Source organism: Canis aureus, chromosome 13, assembly GCF_053574225.1.
Source record: "Canis aureus isolate CA01 chromosome 13, VMU_Caureus_v.1.0, whole genome shotgun sequence".
Classification (NCBI taxonomy): Eukaryota; Metazoa; Chordata; class Mammalia; order Carnivora; family Canidae; genus Canis; species Canis aureus.
Genome location: NC_135623.1, coordinates 21,751,425 through 21,772,888, shown reverse-complemented (window position 1 = coordinate 21,772,888; position 21,464 = coordinate 21,751,425). Strand labels below are relative to the sequence as shown.

The following is a 21,464-nucleotide window of genomic DNA, read 5'->3' as shown; positions in this document are numbered from 1 at the left end:
TCCCTCTCTCTCTCTCTCTCTTTGTGTGTCTCTCATAAATAAACAAAATCTTTAAAAAGGAAAAAAGAAAAAAGGAAACTGGTTGCTATGGACTAGAAAGATGAGTAGAAAAGGGGGCTTTGTTGAATGTGTATAGGGTTTCAGTTTTACAAGTTGAAAAGATGTATGGACATGTATGGTAGTGGCAGTTATACAACATTATAAACGTACTTAATACCACTGAACTCTATACTTAAAAATAGTTAGATGATAAATTTTATGTTATATGTATTTTACCACAACAAAAATTTTTAAATTAAAAAAGGAGAAATTAAAAGAGTCACAAATAAACAAAATCAGAATTCACTGCTAATAAATCTGTTCTATAAGAGTAAATGGAGTCCTTCAGACTAAAATGAAGGGACACTAGATATTAATTCAAATGAACCAAAGAAAAAGAACACTGATAAACTATATAGGTAAATACAAAAGACAGTATAAATGGGACTTTTGCTTATATCCTGTATTGTTAAGATGGCAATACTACCCAAATTAATCTACATACTCACTGAAATACATGTCAAAATCCTGGCTATCTTTTTTGGAGAAACTCCAAACTGATCCTAAAATTCATATAGAAATGCAAAGCATCCCCAATAGCTAAAACAATCTTCCAAAGGAACAAAATTGGAAAACTCACACTTCTCAGTTTCAAAATTTACTATATAGCTATAGTAATCAAGACAGTAGATACTGACATAAAGACAGTATATATAAATATACAAAGGCACATATTTAAATGGAATAGAATTGAGAACATAGAAATCAACTCTTATATTTATGGCAAACTGATTTTCCACAAGAGTGCCACGACCATTCAATGTGAGAAAAAAATAATCTTTTTCTACAAGTGGTACTGGGAAAACTGGATATTCTTTTTTTTTTTTTTTTTTAAATTTTTATTTATTTATGATAGTCACAGAGAGAGAAAGAGAGAGAGGCAGAGACATAGGCAGAGGGAGAAGCAGGCTCCATGCACCGGGAGCCCGATGTGGGATTCGATCCCGGGTCTCCAGGATCGCGCCCTGGGCCAAAGGCAGGCGCCAAACCGCTGCGCCACCCAGGGATCCCAAAACTGGATATTCACATGCAAAAGAATAAAGTTAAACTACATCTTTATACCATACACCAAAATTAACTCAAAATGGACCACTGATTTAAATGCTAGAGCTAAAATTATACCACTCTTAAAGAGTGGTATAACAAAGAAGTCTCTATGACCTTGCATTAGGCAATAATCTCTTAGCTATGACACCAAGAGCAAAAGCAACCAAAAAAAGTAAGTAGACTTCATCAAAATTAAAACCTTTTTGACTTCAAAGGATACCATTAAGTAAGCAAAAAGACAATGCACAAAAAGGAAGAATTTTTTTGCAAATCATTTATGACAGAGAAATGTACCCAGAATATATGAAGACTTCTTACAGCTCAACAATAAAAAGACAAGCTAATGTTGGGGTGTCTGAGTGGCTCAGTTGGTTAATGTCCTACTCTTGATTTTTGTCTTAGGTCATAATCTCAGGGTCGTGGAATTGAGCCCTACATCAGTCTCCATGCCAGGTGTGGAGTCTGCTTGAGAGTTTCTCCTCTCTCTCTGCCCCTCTCCCTGCCCTAAAATAAATAAATAAAATCTTTTTTTAAAAAAAAAGAGAGAAGTCAATGTTTAAAATGAGCAAAAGATTTGAATAAACATTATCAAGTATTTGTGTATCTTCTTTGGAGAAATAAGGACATGGAAAGATGCACAACATCATTAGTCATTGGGAAAATGCAAATCAAAATCACAGTAAGAGACTAATTCACATCCACTAGGATGACTACTTTTTTCCTAGGATGACTAATATTAAAGACAGCCATAGGGGCACCTAGGAGGCTCAGCTGGTTGGGCATCTACCTTTAGCTCGGATCATGATCCCGGCATCCTGGGATCGAGCCCCACATCTGGCTCCCTTTAGCTCCCTATTTAGCTCAGTGGGGAGCCTGCTTCTCCCTCTCCCTCTGCTGCTCCCCCTGCTGATGCTCACTGTCTCCTGCTCTCTGTCATATCAATAGACAAAATCTTAATTTAAAAAGCCAATAATGAGTGTTGACAAGGATGCAGAGAAACTGAACTTCATATAATGCTGATGGAAATGTAAAACGCTGTATTCATTCCAAAAATAGGCAGCTTCTGAAAATGTTAATAAACACAGAGTTACCATATTGACTCTGTAATTCTACTCCTAGGTATCTATTTGAGATAAATGAAGACCTATGTCCACACTAAAACTTATATTCAACTGTTCATATCATTCATAAGAGCCAAGAAATGCCTACAAGCTAAATGTCCATCAATTGATAAGTGGGTAAACAAATGTGATCTATTCATACGATGGAATATTATTTGAACTAAAAAGGAATAAAGTACTGCTATAACATGAAAGAATCCTGAAAACATTGTGCCAAGTCAAAGTCCATCACAAAAGACTACACATACTGTATCATTCCATAAACATGACATGTCTAGAAAAGACAAGTCCACAGAGACAGAAATTATATTAGTGGTTGCCAGTGGGGGAATACTGAGAGTAACTGCTAATAGGCACAGGGTTTCATTTTTAGGTGGCAAAATTATAAAATTAGTGATGATGGTGGTACATTTTTGTGAATACAATAAAGCCCACTAAAGGATATACTTTTAAAAGGTGAATTTTATGATATTTGAATTACATCTCAATAAAGTTGTTTTTTACTGAGACAGAATCTTAACAAGAGCCAGGGAAATAGGGGCACCTGGGTGGCTCAGTCAGTTAAGCATTTGCCTTTGGCTCAAGTCATCATCTCAGGGATCCCATGATCCCAGAAAATATAACTGACTTTTCAAAGTAAAAACAAGAACAATGTTAATTACACGTATTCTATACAATTTATATCATATGTAAAATGTAATAAAATAATACTGCAAAGGCTGGTAAGGAAGTAATGGAAGTGTATATTTTTAAAAAGATTTTATTTATTTATTTGAAAGAGAGAGCATGACAGAGGGAGGGATAGAGGAAGAGGAAGAAGCAGGCTCCCCACTGAGAAGGGAGCCCCAGGACACAGGGTTTGATCCCAGGACCAGGGATCATGACCTGAGCTGAAGGCAGACACTTAACAGACTGAGTCACTCAGGCATCTCAGAAATTGAAAGTATATTGTGGAAAGGTTATAATACGATAAGTGAAGTAGTATAATATCACTTGAAAGTAGATTGTGTTAAATTAAAGATATGACCAGATGTTGGCAAACTATTGGAGGCCAAATCTGACCTGCCACCTGTTTTCATAAATAGAAGTTTTACTGGAACAATCACAGTCATTCATTAACATATTGTGTCTGGCTACTTTTGTACAATAATGGCAGATTTAAATAGTTATAATAACGATAGTATAGTGCATCAAGCCCAAAATATTTACAACATGGATCTTTATAGAAAAAGTATGCTGGCAGCCTGGGTGGCTCAGCGGTTTAGCACCGCTTTCAGCCCAGGGTGTGATCCTGGGGTCCCAGGATTGCGTCCCACGTCGGGCTCCCTGCATGGAGCCTGCTTCTCACTCTGCCTGTGTCTCTGCCTCTCTCTCTGTGTGTCTCTCATGAATAAATAAATAAAATCTTTTTTTAAAAAAAGTATGCTAATCTCTGGTGTATACTATACACCCTCAAACAGGCACACAAGGAATTATAGCTAATAAACCAAAAAAAGGAGATAAAATGGAAACATGTAAGATATCCAATCCAAAAAGAAGGAGAAAAATAAAAAGAGAACAAAATACAGGTAGGACAAATAGAAAACAAATAGCTTCAGTAGATTTGATCATAATTATATCAATAATCCTCAATAAACGGTCTAAATATCCTACTAAAAAGGCAAAGATTATCAGGTTGGAAAAAAAGTAAGACCCAACCATATGCTGCTTTCAAGAAACCCACTAAAAATATAGACATAAATAGGTTAAGACAAATGATAGGGATTCCGGAGCTGGATAAGATAAAATAAGCACACTTCACTCTATCTCTCCTATTGAATGCAACTACAAAACTTGGACAGAATACATGGAGTAGTATTTGAGGACTCTGAAAACTTATTATCAGCAGGCAGACTGGGGAAAACCAGAATTCCAACATATACGTAAGTTTTTTTCTCCTTTAGTATCCTAAAGCCTGAACTCAATACCTCAAAAAAAAAAAAAATTAGCAGTGAAAATGGGTACACCTAGAGACAGCTCCAAGAGAAGCCCTTTTTCTGGTTCAGTATATGAAAATCCCCAATTTTTTCTCTTTCTTTTCTCTATTCTCTCATACTTGAACCCCCAGGCAATCCTGTAGTGGCAGTAATGAAGGCAGCAGCAGCAATAAGTGGTAATAAACAGTGGTAATAAGAATCATCAGAAGCCAGGGTGCTTCCATCAGCTAATAAGTGTCTGTCTTCAGCTTAGGTTATGATCTCAGGGTCCTGGGATTGAGCCCTGCAGCGAGTTCCCTGCTCAGTGGGGAGTCTGCTCATCCCGTTGCCTCTCCTTCCACTCATGCTCTCTCTCTCTCCCTCTCTCTCTAATAAAATCTTTAAAAAAAATTTTTTTTTCAGAAGCCAAAACTAAAGAGAAAGACCTTCTTATTTGGTAGAAGCTGTGGTTCTAACAGGGTAGGACCAACACCCAGCTTTTTTCCTTTCTCTGATCTCACACTGCTTGGACCTGGATGTGGAAATACACAACCAGAAAGGGCTAACTAGTGCCAAATTTCTGGCTGCAGAGCAGAAAAGGGGAGCCCCAGAAAACCAGAAAGTATATTAGGAAGATCACTGAGATAGAGGAACTCAGGAGAGTAACCCCACAAAGGTTTATGAACCCATGGCTCAGGCCAAGCTAAAAATATGTGGACCTGATTCCATTCAACATACCAAAGACTCTGAGAACTGAACTAACAAACAGACAAAGCTCCAAGTTGGTCACTTAGTGGCACACATACTGGCTTTAAAAACTATTTAGGGGGACGCCTGGGTGACTCAGCAGTTAAGCGTCTGCCTTCGGCTCAGGGTGTGATCCCGGAGTCGTGGGATTGAGTCCCACATCAGGCTCCCTGCATGGAGCCTGCTTCTCCCTCTGCCTGTGTCTCTGCCTCTCTCTCTCTCTCTCTCTCTCTCTCTCTGTGTGTCTCTCATGAATAAATAAATAAAATCTTTAAAAAATAATAAAAATAAATAAATAAAATCTTTAAAATAAATAAAAGAATGGAAAATATACTATGAAAACACTAATGAAAACAAAGTTGGAATGGCTATTAATATGAGACAAAGTAGACTGCGCAAAAAAAACCCTGCAGATAATGAAGAATATTTTGTAATGATGAAAGGGTCAATTCACCAAGAAAACAATAATCCTAAATGTATATTCACCTAACAGTGCTTCAAAACATACAAAGTGAAAAATGAAGAGATATACACAGATTCACAATTTTAACTAGAGATTTCCACACTCTTCTATCGATAATAAATTGAATAGTAGAGAGAAAATGTACAAGGATATAGATAACTGAACAATGCCATCAACCAACTGAATGTAACAGATTTTTAGAATACCACTCAACAACTAAACTTTTACACATTCTTTCCTTTCTTTTTTCTTTTTTTTTTTTTTAAGATTTTATTTATTTATTCATGAGAGGCACAGAGAGAGAGAGAAAGAGGCAGAGACACAGGCAGAGGGAGAAGCAGGCTCCATGCAGGGAGCCTGATGTGGGACTTGATCCTGGATCTCCAGGATCACACCCCGGGCTGAAGGTGGTGCTAAACCGTTGAGTCACTGGGGCTGCCCTTACACATTCTTTCCAAAAGCATGAGGAACATTCATATCCAGGGTTTATAAAATAAACCTTAACAATTTTAAAAGAATTGAAATTATATGAAGTATGTTTTCAGATAATGGGATTAAATTAGAAGTTAATACAGAAAGAGGAATATAATCAATAATATTGAAATAGCTTTGGTAACCGAGAGTAACTACACTTCTCATGGTAAGAATTTCATAACATATATACTGTTGACCCTTGAACAACAGAGGTTTGAACTGCATGGGTCCACTTATACATGGATTTTTTTCTATAATTATGCTATAAAAATTTTTAGAGATTTGCCACAATTTGAAAAAACTCACAGAAAAACTAAATAGCTTAGAAATATTGAAAAAAAATTAAGTTAGGTATGTCATGAATGTATAAAATATATGTAAATACTAGTCTTTTTTATTACTTACTACCATAAAATACACACAAATCTATTATAAAAAGTTAAGGGGTGCCTTGTTGGCTCAGTTGGTTAAGCATCTTGCCTTTGGCTCAGGTCATGATCTCAGGGTCCTGGGATTGAGCCCCACATTGGGCTCCCTGCTCATCTGGTATTCTGCTTCTCTCTCTCCCTTTACCCTCCCCCCCCATTTGTGTGCGCTTTCTTTCTCTCTCTCTAATAAATAAATAAAAATCTTTAAAAAGGAAAAAAGTTAAAAGTTATCAAAACTTAAGCACACACAGACTATACATGGTGCCATTTGCAGTCTAGAGAAATGTAAGCAAATGTAAAGATATGCTATTATATCATAACTGCTTAAAATTAACTCTAATGTATATGCACTACTATAATAATTTCATAGCCACCTCCTGTTGCTCTTGTGGTGAGCTCAAGTGTTGCAAGTACCTACTTAAAATACCATGTGACACTAATCATCTCTGTGTGAGCAGTTTGTTTCTCTAGTAAATTGCACGTATTGCAGTAAAAAAGTGATTTCTCGTGGTTCTCACGTATTTTTCATCGTGTTTAGTATATATCATAAAACTTGAGTAACACCATGTGTTACTCACACAAAGTGATGAGTAGTGATGCTGGAAGTGCTACCAAGAAGCAGACATTTTAAGAAAAAGTTGAATTGCTTGGTATGTACCATAGATTGAGGTTAACAGCTGCAGTTGTCGGTCACTTCAAGGTAAATGAATACAGTGTAAGGACATGGTAAAAATAATTAATTAATTAAAAATTTTAAAAAGAAAATTCATGAAGATGTTGCTGCAGCCATACGAGCAGATATGAAAACATTGCACTTTGTGTAAAATATCTTTTTATCTCACACTGAAAGTGCAGCTTTTATGTAAGTGTAGGACTGCATGAAGCCTGCTTCTCCCTCTGCCTGTGTCACTGCCTCGCTCTCCGTGTCTCTCATGAATAAGTAAAATCTTTAAAAAAAAAAAAAAAAGGTAGACTTATAGCCTCTAATATGATTCCAGAAAAATGAAGTCATTATACAACAACTTAAAGCAAAAAGGAAGGTGAAGGATTTAAACCTGGAGAATTTAATGCCAGCAAAAGGTGGTTTGATAATTTTAGAAAGAGGTTTTACCTAAAAAACGTCAAGATAACAGAAGCAGCAGACAAGTTCCCAGATACCATTAAAATAATCATAGAGGAGGAAAGATATGTGCCTGAACAGGTTTTTAATGCAGACAGAGTGCCTTTATCTGGGAAAAAATGCCACTAAGAACATTAGAAAGAGAAGCAAGCACCAGGATTTAAAGCAGGAAGAGATAGGCTAACTCTACTGTTTTGTACAAATACAGTCAGGTTTATGATCAGGACGGCCCTTATCTATAAAGTTGCTAACCCCCAAGCCTTGAAGGGAAAAGATAAACACCAGCTGCCAGTCTTTTGGTTATTCAACAAGAAGGCTGGACAATAAGAACACTTTTTCTGTACTGGTTCTGTCACTGCTTTGTCCCCAAAGTCAGGAAGTACCTTACTAGTAGGGACTGCCTTTTAAAGTTCTTCTGATATTGGACAATGCCCCTGGCTAGCCAAAACCCCATAAGTTCAACACCAAAGGCATCAAAGTGGTCTAGTTGTCCCCAAACACAATGTCTCTAATTCAGTGTCTAGATCAGGGGCCATTAAGAACTTTAAGACTCATTATGCACAGTACCCTATTGAAAAGATTGTCAACAGAAAGGAAGAATCCCAACAGAGAGAACATCAAGAAAGTTTGGAAGGATTATATCACTGAAAATGCCATTGTTGTTATAGAAAAAGCCATGAAAGTCATCAAGCCCAAAACAGTAAATTCCTGCTGGAAAAACTATGTCCAGATCTTGTGCATGACTTCGTAAGATTTATGACAGGGTCAATCAAGGAAATGATGGATATGGCAAAGAAAGGTGGGGGGGTGAAGGGTTTCAAGATACATTTCTTGGAGAAATTCAAGAGCTAAGTGACACCACACCAGAGGAATTAACAGAAGACAACTTAATGGAGATGAGTACTACTGAACCAGTGCCAGACCATGAGGAAGAAAATGTAGAAGCAGCAGTTCTAGGAAACAAACTGAGGTTAGACAATCTGACTGAAGGGCCAGATTTGACTTCATTTATGACATGGACCCTTGGAGGATACAAACACTGAAACAAAACAAATGGTGAAAGAAGGATTGGTACTATATAGAAATGTTTTTAGAAAAGTGAAAAAGCAAAAATGTCAGACAGAAATTACAATGTATTCCTATAAAGTTATACCAAGTGTGTCTGCCTCTCCTGCCTCTTCTCTCACCTCCCCCCACTCTTCTGCCCCTGTGCCCCTGAGACAGCAAGACCAACGCTTCCTCTTCCTTCTCCTCAGCCTACTTAATGTGAGGATGAGAATAAAGTTCTTTATGATGACCCACTTCCAGTTAATGAATAAGTAAATACGTAATCATGAATAAGTAAATAAGTAATCATGTTGTACATTAATAAACTTATCTGTTGTGTACATGTATATCTTTGTGTGAACATCTAATAACTGTGCAGAAAGAACTGTATGAGATGGTTTTGTGTCAGCAGCAGTAGCAGCATCTAAGTATTCATCATGTAGAACATCATGTGCAAGACTTGAAAGGAAATAGCCTATCTTTATACAAGCATAAGGTGAGTGATATTTAATATAAAATTAATAATGTGTTAGTTTTCTTGCCGTTTTAAAACTTTACTTTCAACAATAGCATTCAGTATATACATCCCTCTCTCACCTCCCCCCACCTCTCCCAAAATGGGGAAAGCGTCAGCCTATCATCACAGGTAAGTAGGGTTTTTTAAAATGTAACAATGTTTCCAATACTGTATTAGGAATATGACTGTAATATTTTATACCGTAAAATTTTATAATGACTCATTCACTACGGTATAGATTAGCATGAAGCAATCATGTCGATTATAGGCTACCATAAAAAGCAATTTTATTGCTGTTCCTTTGTTACCAATGCACTAATTCTTACACTTGTAAATAAATATGAGTTTCTTTTTCACATTACCTTTTCATTTTTGATGTCTTGTATGAGTAATACATATAATATCTACAGTACTTTGTATCATAGAAAACAATATTTTTAAAAAAGATTTTATTCATTCATGAGAAACACAGAGAGAGAGGCAGAGACACAGGCAGAGGGAGGAGAGACACGCTCCAGGGAGCCCAATACAGACTTGATCCCGGGGATCACTCCCTGAGCCGAAGGCAGAGGCTCAACCACTGAGTCACCCAGGCGTCCCTCATAGAAGACAATATTGATGTAGGTATTGACAGACAATTCATTTTGTGAACGGATATTGTAAGCTTACAGTACCAATATAGTACAGTACTGTATATGTATTTTCTCTACCTTATAATTTTCTTTATAACATTTTTTCTCTAGTTTACTTTATTGTAAAAATACAGTATATAATACATACACAAAATACATGTTAATCGACTATTTATATTATCAGTAAGGCCTGCAGTCAACAGTAGGGTATTAGTAGTTAAGTTTTAGAGAAGTCAAAAGTTATTAAGTGAATTTTTGATTGTGCAGAGGTTGGCGCCCCTAATCCTCAGGTTGTCAATTGTAATTGTCAAATCACTATGTTGTACACCTGAAACTAATAATATAATATTATATTATTATAATATATATACAGTTGAACTATACTTCAACTAAAAGTAAAAAAAAAAAAAAAAAAAAAAAGGAAAATTTCCAAACTTTTGAGGTTTAAAAACAGAAAAACAACAGAGAAAAATCATTGAGGCCAAAAGCTAATTCTCTAGAAGATTAATATAAAAGATAAACTTCTATCAAGACTGACAAAGAGAATAGGACACCTCAGTGGCTTAGTGGTTGAGTGTCTGCCTTAGGCTCAGCATCTGCTTCTCCCTCTGCCTATGTCTCTGACTCTCTCTGTGTGTCTCTCAGGAATAAATAAATAGGGCAGCCCCAGTGGCTCAGTGGTTTAGCGTTGCCTTCAGCCCAGGGTCTGATCCTGGAGACCCAGGATTGAGTCCCACGTTGGGCTCCCTGCATGGAGTCTGCTTTTCCCTCTGCCTGTGTCTCTGCCTCTCTCTCTCTCTCTCTATGTCTCTCATGAATAAATAAATAAAATCTTTAAAAAAAAAGGAATAAATAAATAAAATCTTAAAAAAAAGACTGACAGAATAAAAAGAGAAGACACAAATTACCAATTTTAGGAATGAAAGAGATAATATCACTACAGACCATGTAGACATTAAAAGGATTATGAAGAATGATTAGGGATAATTCTACACATACAAATCCAAAAAACTGGATTAAATGAATGAATCTCTCAAAAACTCAAACTGCCAAAACTCACCAGAAATTAAATATGTAATTGAATAGTTCTATATTTATTAAAGAAATTAAATTGTAGTTAAAATTCTTCTGGTGGCGCCTGAGTGGCTCAAACAGTTAAGCGTCTGATTCTTGATTTCGGCTCAGAATTGCACAATCACAATCACAATCTCAGAATTGCAAGATCAAGCTCCAAGTTGGGCTCTGTACTGGGTATGGAGTCTGCTTAAGATTCACTTTCTCCCTCTCCCCTCCCCCCCAGTGAGTGAGTGAGTAAATAAATAAATAAATAAATACTTTTGAAAAATAAATCTACCGATAACAAAAATTCCCAAGAATTTCCCAGGCAAATTCTTCCAAACATTTATTTATTTTATTTTTATTTTTTTAAAAAAAGATTTATTTATTTATTTGTTGTGCAGGAGCACAACGCAGGACTCGATCCCAGGATTCCAGGATTGCGCCCTGGGCCAAAGGCAGGCGCCAAACTGCTGAGCCACCCAGGGATCCCCTCTTCCAAACATTTAGAGAAGAAATAGCACCAGTTTTACACAATTTCTTCCAGAAAACAGAAGTAAAAGAAACACTTCAAAATTCATGTTATGAGGCCAGCACCACCCTGGTACTAAAATCAGACAAAATCAGATAAAGGAAGGAAGGAAGGAAAAGGGAAACAAAAAGAAGAAAACAATAGACCAATATTTCTCACGAACACAGACACAAGAATTCTCGTCAAAATGTCTGCATATTGAATCCAGAATAACATACCACAACAGGTTGGCTTTATCCTGTAAAGTGCAAGCCTGGCTCAATATTTGAAAATCAATCTACATAATCCACCGTATTAACAGTCTACATTAAAAAAATATGACCCTACCAACAGACATAGAAGAAAGTATTTGACAAAACATAACATCCATTCGTGATTTTAAAAAATTAATTAAAAAAAAAAACTCTTAACAAACTAGGAATAGAAGGAAATTTCCTCAACCTGGTAAAGGGTATTATCTACAAAAAACCCTCCAGCCACATCATACTAACTGATCAAAGACTCAATGTCTTCCTTCTAAGACCCAGAATAAAAATAGAATATATACTTTCACCACTCCTATTCAACATCATTCTGGAAATCTCAGCTGGTGTCTCATGGCAAGAAAAAGTGACATAAATCCTACAGATCGAAAAGGAAGAAATACAACCATCACTTTTCAAAGATGACATGACTACATAAAAAGTCCCAAGGAATTTACCAAAAAACTCCTAGAACTAATAAGTGCATTTATCAAGGAGGAAGTTACAGGTCAACATATAAAAATCAATATTTCCTAATACTAGCAATGTATAAATGGACTAGAATTCATTATAAAAACTTCAAAAAAGTAAAATATATAAATATGAGTCTAACAAAACATGTACAGGATCTATATGCTGGAAACTACAAAAGAGTGATGAAAGAAATCCAGGAAGACCTACACAGAGATACCTACTGTGTTCACAGATTGAAGACTCAACTTAGCAAAGACTTCAATTTTCCTAAAATTGATATATAGGTTCAATATGATGCCAGTCAAATTCAGCAGAATTTTTAAAAATGTAGATAACCTAATTCTAAAAAGAACTGGAACAGCTAAAATAATTCTGAAAGATAATGAAGTTAGAAGAATCACACTAACTGATTTTAAGATTTACTATAAATACAGTAATCAAGACAGTGTAGTAATGATAATAGGATAAACACACAAATCAATGAAACCAAACAGAAAATCTAGAAATAGATCTACATAAATATAGCCAATTGATTTTTGGCAAAGATGCAAAAGCAATTCAATGAAATAGGAACAGTCTTTTCAACAAATAGGATTGGACACAGAACATCTATCTGAAAGAAAAAAAAGGAATGTTGGCCTAAACTTTACCTTTTGTACAAAAAATAAAATGGATTACAGACTAGATGTAAAATATAAAAGTATGAAAATTTTAGAATAAAACACTGAAATCGTTGTGACCTGGGATTATAGAAGGAGTTGTTAGACAAGTCACCAAAAGCACAATCCATAAAACAAAGAAACTGATAAGTTGGACTTCATTAATATTAAAAAAATCTTTGCTCTATCAAACATACCGCTAAAAAGATGTATAAACAAGCCATAGGGTAGGAGAAAATATTTGCAAAATACATATCCAATGAAGGACTTACACCCAGAATACATAATGAACTCTCAAAACTCAAAATGAGAGAACTGAATTCAAAAACAAGCAAAAGATTTAGACACCTAAGAAAATGTGCAAACAGCAAGTAAGCAAATAAAAAGATGTTCAATATCATTAGTCCTTAGAGATATGCAAATTAAAATTATAATGAGATACTACTACATACTAATGAGAATGGATAAAATTTAAAAATATTGACAATACCAAGTGCTGATGAGGATACAGAACAACTAAGACTTCTGTTGATGGTAGAAATGCAAAACGGTACAGGCATTTTGGAAAAGCATTTGGCAGTTGCTTACAAAGTTAAATATATACTTACCATATTACCAAGCAATCCTACTCCTGGGATTTCTCCCTAGGGAAATGAAAACCTGATTATCAATGTTTATAACAGTTCTGTTCATAATTGCCAAAAACAACTCAAACTGGAAAAAACCCAAATGTCCTTTAAGAGGCGAATAGATAAACAAATTGTGGTACATCCACACAAAGGATACTAGTCAGCAATAAGAAGAAACAAACAATAGATACATGCAACAATTCAGAGAAAATAACAAAGGCATTATGTTGAGTAAAAGAAGCCAGTCTAGAAAGGTTACACACTGTATGATAGTCTCAAAAAGACAAAACTATGATGATGGAGAATGGTGGTTCCAGGTTACTACCAAGTTGTAACTATACAAGGGATGACATGAGGGAAGTTTGGGGGATGATAGAATCATGTATCTTGATTATGGAACCAGTTACACAAATCTGTATGTGTTAAAATTCATAGAACTGTACACCAAAAGAAAAACAGCCAACTTTTTTAATGTGGTATTTTTCTAAATTTTTTTTTAAGTTGAGGGGAAAAAGAAGAGGAAGAACAAGTCAGAGACTGAGAAATAGGTGCCTGCCAATAAGGTAAGAGAAAAACTAAGAGAATGTCATATCCTGGAAACCTTGTGAGGAAAATAAATCAAGGATGAGGGAGTAATCAAATTCTACTACTGATAGCAGTTATCAATACTACTAATAGGCAAATGAGACAAGGACTAAGAAATGACAATTAGCAATGTAGAGGTTATTGGTGACTTTGATGAGGACAGATTGAGAATAGTATAAACACTGGCTGAAATGGTTTAAGAGAAAATAGGAGCAAAGAAATTGGGAGTTAGCAAGTATAGAGAGACCTCTTAAAGTTTTCCTGCAGATAGTAAAATAAAACAATAGCTGACAGAAGAAGTTAACAGAGTTACAAAAAAGATTTTTTTAAGAGGCAAGAAATAAAAGTATGCTTATCCGATAATGGGATACCCAATAAAGAATGAAACCAGTGATCCAATCCAAATTATTTTGCAAACAGCTTGTCTAAGTACTTACACTTAAAAACTATTAACTTTGCTTACACATATACACACACCATATGGTAACCAAAAAGTCTGGAAACACAGGCAAATATACCTGTCATCAAGGACTTTTGATCTTAAATATATATAAAAATATCTATGTTTCCAGACTTCGTGGATATCATATACACACAACTGTAAATATATATACTCATACTGAAGAAGCTCCCTAAGAATAACTATTATATCTTACTCATCTCTGCAGTCCTAGTAGCTAGGGAAGTATATGGAACACAGTCAGTATTCAGTTAAAAATATTTGCTAAATGGATCAAGTTTGTAGTAAGTCAGTCAGACTTAAAAAAAAAAAAAAAAAAGATTCAACTGTACTGGCCAGCTCTACTATAAAGCAATTTACTTTATCTGATACGCCATAAATTAATTCCCTGATTTCCCTGTCCACTCCTGACCCACAACATGATCATCCTTGGTCCTACACCACCTAATTTCTGGTATCAACTATGAACTAGCTGAATTTTTCGGAGTTTTCACTGCTGTAAAATAGAGTCCTTGGGCATAAGAGAAAAGCTCTAGATAAGATGTCTTTTTGTTTGTTTGTTTGTTTTTATTAATAAAGGTTTTATCTTTAATAAAAAAATGAAAATTATCAGCTTCAAAAAGAGTTAAATATTATACCTAAAAACCTAAATTCTGTGAGAAATCCTAATTCAAAACATGGCTAAACGTTCTATGTAGATACCAGTCTACATGAAATGCCATATTCAAGAAATAATTTTCCATATAAACCCTACTCCAATTACTAAAAAGATGAAAATATATATATATATATATATATATATATATATATATATATATATATAGGCAACTTGCTAGCTTTACTAGTAAATGTACAATTACCATCATAGGAAAGGTTCCTGCTTTGCAGAACTCTGCTGTGCATTCAAAATAGTTCTAAGAAAGGCCTCTAATCTGTTCCATTGTTAGTCAAGTGGTTTATATATGCAGAAAAAAAGAAAAGAAAATCAGTTAGATGTATATAATATGGAAAGAAAAAACAGGGACAGAAGAAATCACCTAAACAACTCTTACTTTTCTCCTTTCCAAAAATTCCTTCTTATTAGCACCCTCTTTTCTCATTCCTCCCTCCCAAAAGGGGGGAGAAAAAAAGCAGGACCCTTGCCAAACCCCACAAAAACCCTTAGGCCTCTCTCAGGCATGCAAATGTAATTTTCTACCCAGACAACACACTCTCTTTTTAATGAACTCCAAAAACAATCTATGAATGCCCACAGAAGAGAAAAGAGGAAAATTGCAATGAAAGAAAATACAAACAGAGAGATGTGGGGGAGGGTCAAGATGGATATGGCAAGTCCAGAGTTTAAATAGACATAAAAGATAATGAAGGTGAAGGGACTGTAATCAAACAAAATGGTCTACAGGCTGTCATTTCATACAAATTAGAGTCAGAGAAATATATGAATATTCACTTGAATAAAAATCATTCATTATAGGAATAGTCCTTCAAGTAAAAAGATCTCTGTCAAGGCCCAATGTGGCTGTCACTCTTTGTTCCATTTCGTAATTTAAAAACAAAAACAAAAAAAATTGTATATAGACAAAAAAGAGAAAAAATAATTTTTCATATGCACCCACCTCTAAAACAGTTAAAAGCAGAAGCAAGCTTCCTCATGATATAACCAAATACTATGTCAAAAATTAGATATTCAAAGAATGTTAATAAATGACAAGAGACACTTCAGTCAGTCACATGATTCAGGATCCCTCCAGATGCACATTATGATTCAGCTTTGAACAGTAAACAGAGTAGGCCACAGGGTAGGGTAGGAGGACTTGAAGAAAAACACAATGCAGGAAAGGTCGTCAAAATGAAAACTGTCTTCTTGCCTTGCAATTTGAAGAGAAGTTTTATTGAAAAAAAAAAAAAACAGCTTTAAACCAATTTAGGCTGAAATAATTACAACATTTTACAACCCAACCTCTTAATGATGAATAGAATTCTTCTCCCTGCTTAAGGATCAAATTGGTTGGGCTCTACACTTGTCTGGCACCATGCTGTGGGCTATTTCCTTTAATATATAACCAATCAAAGATGTATTCAGGCTTTTGTGAGATCCAAAGCTTTGCTAACTGCATATTCTAGAGCATATGAAGTTTCTTTAAAAGGAGCAGACAAAGCTATATATACAGCGATAGCCTCCCTTGGACAGCTAATGTTCAGTAGCTTCCTTTCTCAAAGGTAGGCACTGAACCCTTTTATGATACACCAAATAGACACTTTTCTTATAATACTTAGAGTACTTCCTATAATATTTATATTAACTTTTTCTCCTATCAATTCATATCAATATACCACAAGATCACAGCTGCTTAGGAGAGTGACAAAAGAAAACAAATTCTTCAAAATATCTAATTGTTAAAAAACAGTAATCTGCAAGTACTAAAGGAAAGATAATACTACTTTATCAGATTTAATGATAAATGCCATCAACTGAATATACAATTTAGCATAGATCTTTATGGGGTGACTATGCCAATATAAGGTATACATAAATCCTATACCACACTGCTAAATTAATGATTTATAGGTGAAAGTAATGTTACATATTGGTACACATTACACAGCATTATTTATATAAGTAGAATCCCGAACATATAAGCCTTTTAAGAGCTTCCTAACAAAATTCATTAAGGTAACCGAGTTAAATCAAAGATTTAACGTGAAAACATACATTAACAGTATTACATCAGTTAAATCTTGCTTTCATTTATTTATATATAGCAGGTGTGCTACCCAGAACACCCACATGGGAGTACAGAACACAAATATCTGTTCGTACTGGAAAATGACATGTATCTTTGTAATAAAACTATTTCAAGTTTATTACTTTTTTTTAAAAGATTTTATTTATTCATGAAAGACACAGAGAGAGAGAGGCAGAGACACAGGCAGAGGGAAAGCAGACTCCATGTAGGGAGCCTGATGTGGGACTCAATCCTGGGACTCAGGATCACGCCCTGGGTCAAAGGCAGGTGCTAAACCACTGAGCCACCCAGGGATCCCCAAGTTTATTACATTTTTTACAAAACAATATTTTGTTCATTTTCTCTTTAAAATCATGTGAAAACACAAATTAATGATACAATAACATTTAGACTACCATAGAAAAGATGCTGTAAAGAAACTCATTAAAAATATTTGGCTTTTTTTTTTTAAGATTAATTTATTTATTCCAGAGAGAGCATGAACCAACATGAGTAAGCAGGGAGGGAAGGAGTGCAGAGGGAGAGAGAGAGAGAATCCAAAGCAGACTCAACGCTGAGGGCAGATCCCAATGTGGGGCTCAATCCCATAACCTGAGCTGAAGCCAGGAGTCACTTAACTGACTGCACCACCCAGGTGCGCCTGATTAAAAAATGTTTAACATCATTGATCATTAAGAAAATGTAAATCAAAACCACAGCAAGCAGGACGCCTGGGTGGCTCAGCGGTTGAGCATCTGCCTTTGGCTCAGGATGTGATCCCGGAGGCCCAGGATCAAGTCCCACACTGGGCTTCCTGCATGGAGCCTGCTTCTCCCTCTGCCTATGTCTCTGCCTCTGTGTGTATGTATGTGTGTCTCATGAATAAATAAATAAAATCTTAAAAAAAAAAACCCACAATGAGCTACCACTTCACACCCCTATAGTGGCCATAATCAAAACAACAGAAAATAACAAGTGTTGACAAGGATGTAGAGAAAGAGGAACCCTTTTACATTGCTGGTTGAAAGGTAAAATGGTGCAGGCACTGTAGGAAACAATTTGGCAGTTCCTTAAAAAGTTGAACACAGAATTACCATATGACCCAGTAACTCCTCTCCTAGGTATACACCCAAGAGAAATAAAAACATATGACCACCCAACATATGGCCAACTTGTACACAAATGTACTAAGCATTATTTATATAAGTAAAATAATAATATCCAATAGGTAGAAACAACCCAATATCCATCAACAGATGAATGGATAAACAAATTGTGGTAGGTCCATATAATGGAGTATTATTCAACCATAAAATAAAAAGGTATGATGCTACAACTTGAGTAAACTCGAAAACATTAAGAGAGAGAAGTCAGACACAAAAGGTCGTATGTGGGATGATTCGTTTACATGAAATACCCAGAATAGGGACACCTAGTGGGGGCTGAGCAGTTGAGTGTCTGCCTTCAGCTCAGGATGTGATCCTAGAGTCCCGGGATCAAGTCCCACATCGGGCTCCCTGTGAGGAGCCTGGTCCTCCCTCTGCCTATGTCTCTGCCTCTCTCTGTGTCTCTCCTGAGTAAATGGATAAAATCTTTAAAAGAAAAAGAAAAAAAATACCCAGAATAAGCAAATTCACAGAGACAGAAAGCAGATTAGAGGTTTCCAGAAGTTAGGAATGACAATTTAATAAATAGAAGGTGTTCTCCTGGGGTGATGAAAAAGAAATCTCTCTCTCAAAATGTAAGAAAGGTAGTGGTGAACAATTCTGTCAATGCATCAAATGCCAGTAACGTGGTATACTTTAAAATGACTGTGTTGTGTGAATTTCATCTCAATAAAAATAAGTAAAAGCTTTTATATTTTTAAAAGTTAGGACAAAATAGTATATAAAGTAATATGTTATATGCTCTGGGAAGAAAAAGAGAGAAAGTGGAAAGTAAAATAAGATTATGGTAAAGGTAATAGTGAGATTCAAAGCATATCACTTAAAACAGGGTGCATGGCTGGCTCAGTTGGTAGAACATGTGACTCTTGATCTCAGGGTTGTAGGTTTGAGCCCCACACTGGGTGCAGAGATTATTTAAAAATAAAGTCTTTTTAAAAACTTTAAAATAAAATAAAACTGACAGGGCACCTGGATGGGTCAGTGGTTGAGCCTTTGGCTCAGGTTGTGATCCCAGGGTCCTGGGTCCGAGTTCCGCATCAAGCTCCCAACAGGAGCCTGCTTCTCCCTCTGCCTGTGTCTCTGCCTCTCTCTCTATCTCTCATGAATAAACAAATAAAATCCTTAAGTAAATAAATAAAGTCCTGGCCCTTTGAAAAAAGTCAATAAAATATGACAATAGAAAACTCCTTTATAACAGCAACAAAAAGGAAATACGCAGAATAAATTTAAGAAATGTGAGAGTCTGTTTAAGGAAACATATAAAACATTCCGGAAAGATCAAAAGTGCTTGTTCAAAGATGTACCTCACTCAGGATGTTTCAACCTCTTCAAGATTTCAGTATGTCCTAAGTTAACATGATGAATACCAACAAACTTTTTTTTCTGGAGCTAAACAAGTTGTATTAATATTCATATGGAAGGGCATCTGGGTGGCTCAGTTGGTTAAGTGTCTGCCTATGGCTCAGGTCATGATCCCAGGGTGCTAAGATCGAGCCCCACATCAGCTCCTTGCTAAACAAGGAGCTCCCCCTGCTTGTGTTCTGTCAAATAAAATCTTTTTTAAAAAAAATAAAGCTCATATGGAAAAATAGATACAAATCAAAAGCTAAGAAAACACTAAAAAGGGAAAGCTCTAAGTAGGTATTACTAAAAGATATAAAACATACAAAGCCTTTAAAAGTAAAACAACATAATAGTCCTGGCACAAAAGTACACAGAAAGACCAACGGAATAAAACAGCAAGTCCAGAAACTGACTCAGTTTGGAAGTATATGATAAAAGTGGCATTTCAAATCACAAAGGCAAAGATAGACTTTTAAATAAATGATGTTGTTAGGGACGCCTGGATGGCTCAGTGGTTGAGTGTCTGCCTTCAGCTCAGGGCATGATCCTGGAGTCCCTGGACAGGATTGGGATTGAGACCGGCATTGGGCTCCCCGCAGAGAGACTGCTTCTCCCTCTGCCTGTCTCTGCCTCTCTCTCTCTGTGCCTCTCATGAATAAATAAAATCCTTAAAAAAAATAATGTTGGAACTGGAAAAATAAATAAAATTAGATCTACTTTTCATATCACATACAATAATAAACTTCAAATGGCTCAGAGATCTAAATGTAGAAGTATGAAACTATAAAAATACTAGAAGAAAGCATGAGTCAGTTTCTCTATAACCTGGATATAGGGAGAAGCTTTTAACTATACTCAAAATACAGATGCATAAAAGAAAAGACTGTTACACTTGATTACATAAAAATGAAAAAACTGTGTGGTCCCAAACATCATAAAGTCAAAAGACAAATGACAACTTGCTAAAGAACTTCTAAAAATCAAGAGAGAAGATAATAAAATCTGGGGGTCCTTTTAAAAACTGAGAGAAAGGGCAGCCCTGCTGGCTCAGCGGTTTAGCGCCGCCTACAGCTCAGGGCGTGATCCTGGAGACCCGGGATCGAGTCCCACGTCAGGCTCCCTGCGTGGAGCCTGCTTCTCCCTCTGCCTCTCTCTCTCTCTCCTGTGTATTCTCATGAATAAATAAATAAAAATCTTAAAAAAAAAACTGAGAGAAAAACAAAAACCCTCCTAAAATTTAAAGCAAAAAGCCCTCACCAGTCCTTTGAAATATTGAGGAAAAAAATGGGGAAAAGACATGAACAGAAAATTTACAAAGGCAGATATAAAAATGCATTCAATTTTTAAACAATCTTTAAACATATGAAAAAGATGTTCAACTTTACTCATAATTTTAAAAATGCAAATTAGGGATGTCTGGGTGGATCAGCAGTTGGGCATCTGCCTTCAGCTCAGGGTGTGATCCTGGGATGACTGGATCAAGTCCCGCATTGGGTTCTCTGCCTGGACCCTTCTTCTTTCTCCTCCTTCTTCCTATGTCTCTGCCTCTTTCTGTGTGTCTCTCATGAATAAATAAATAAAATCTAAAAATAAATAAATAATAAAAAATAAAAATGCAATTAAAAATATACTACCATTTCTCACCCTTTAGATGGGCAAAAATTTTAAAGTATGACAACTCATTCTCTTGGTGAGTCCATGTGGAAATAGGCACTCATAAGCTGCCATTGAGAATGGAAACTGGTATAACCCTTTTGAAGGGGAATTTGGCAGTAACTACAAAGCTACATATGCAGTTTTATCCTTTGACCTAGCAATCCCACTAATAAGAATTTATTCTGCAATAATACCTACATAATCATGTGCAAGGTTATTTATTGCAGCAAAATAATACCCAAACGTAGGAAACTGACTGAATAAACCATAGTACTATAATGCATA

The 21,464-nt window shown here is 35.7% G+C and overlaps 1 protein-coding gene across 1 annotated transcript in view; it reads right to left on the bottom strand.

Moving 5' to 3' along the window:
• The window catches only part of ZSWIM5 (zinc finger SWIM-type containing 5), a 207,273-nt gene that overhangs the window by 141,677 nt on the left and 44,132 nt on the right, over nt 1-21,464 (bottom strand). The window lies entirely within an intron of this gene.